At 40.2% G+C, this 281-nt stretch overlaps 1 protein-coding gene across 1 annotated transcript in view; it reads left to right on the forward strand.

Annotated features, from left to right (window-relative positions):
- The window catches only part of LOC119586670 (protein groucho-like), a gene marked incomplete in the record, with an annotated part of 70,613 nt that overhangs the window by 11,490 nt on the left and 58,842 nt on the right, over window positions 1-281 (forward strand).

Genomic DNA, 281 nt, shown 5'->3' on the forward strand with positions numbered 1-281 from the left:
TCGCCTAAACTTTTTATTTTTTGGTTATTAACAAATATTTAGCTTATTAACTAATCATGAGTATTTTGTTTAAACTCTCGCTACCCTTGTCCTTGCCTCCTCTTTTATCCTGTATTCCTTAGTCTTGCTTCGTGTGTGCTGCTCGTTCATCACCTATTCCTTTCCTTTGTATTCCCTTTATCCCCTGCCATCTTCCTTTCCTTTCATCCCTCTTATCTTGTGTTTTCTCATTCTCCCCTTTTTCGTTCGTCACCCTTTGCCTACCCAACCCTCTTTCCCGC

The sequence above is a fragment of the Penaeus monodon genome, chromosome 21, assembly GCF_015228065.2.
Source record: "Penaeus monodon isolate SGIC_2016 chromosome 21, NSTDA_Pmon_1, whole genome shotgun sequence".
NCBI classification, from domain to species: domain Eukaryota; kingdom Metazoa; phylum Arthropoda; class Malacostraca; order Decapoda; family Penaeidae; genus Penaeus; species Penaeus monodon.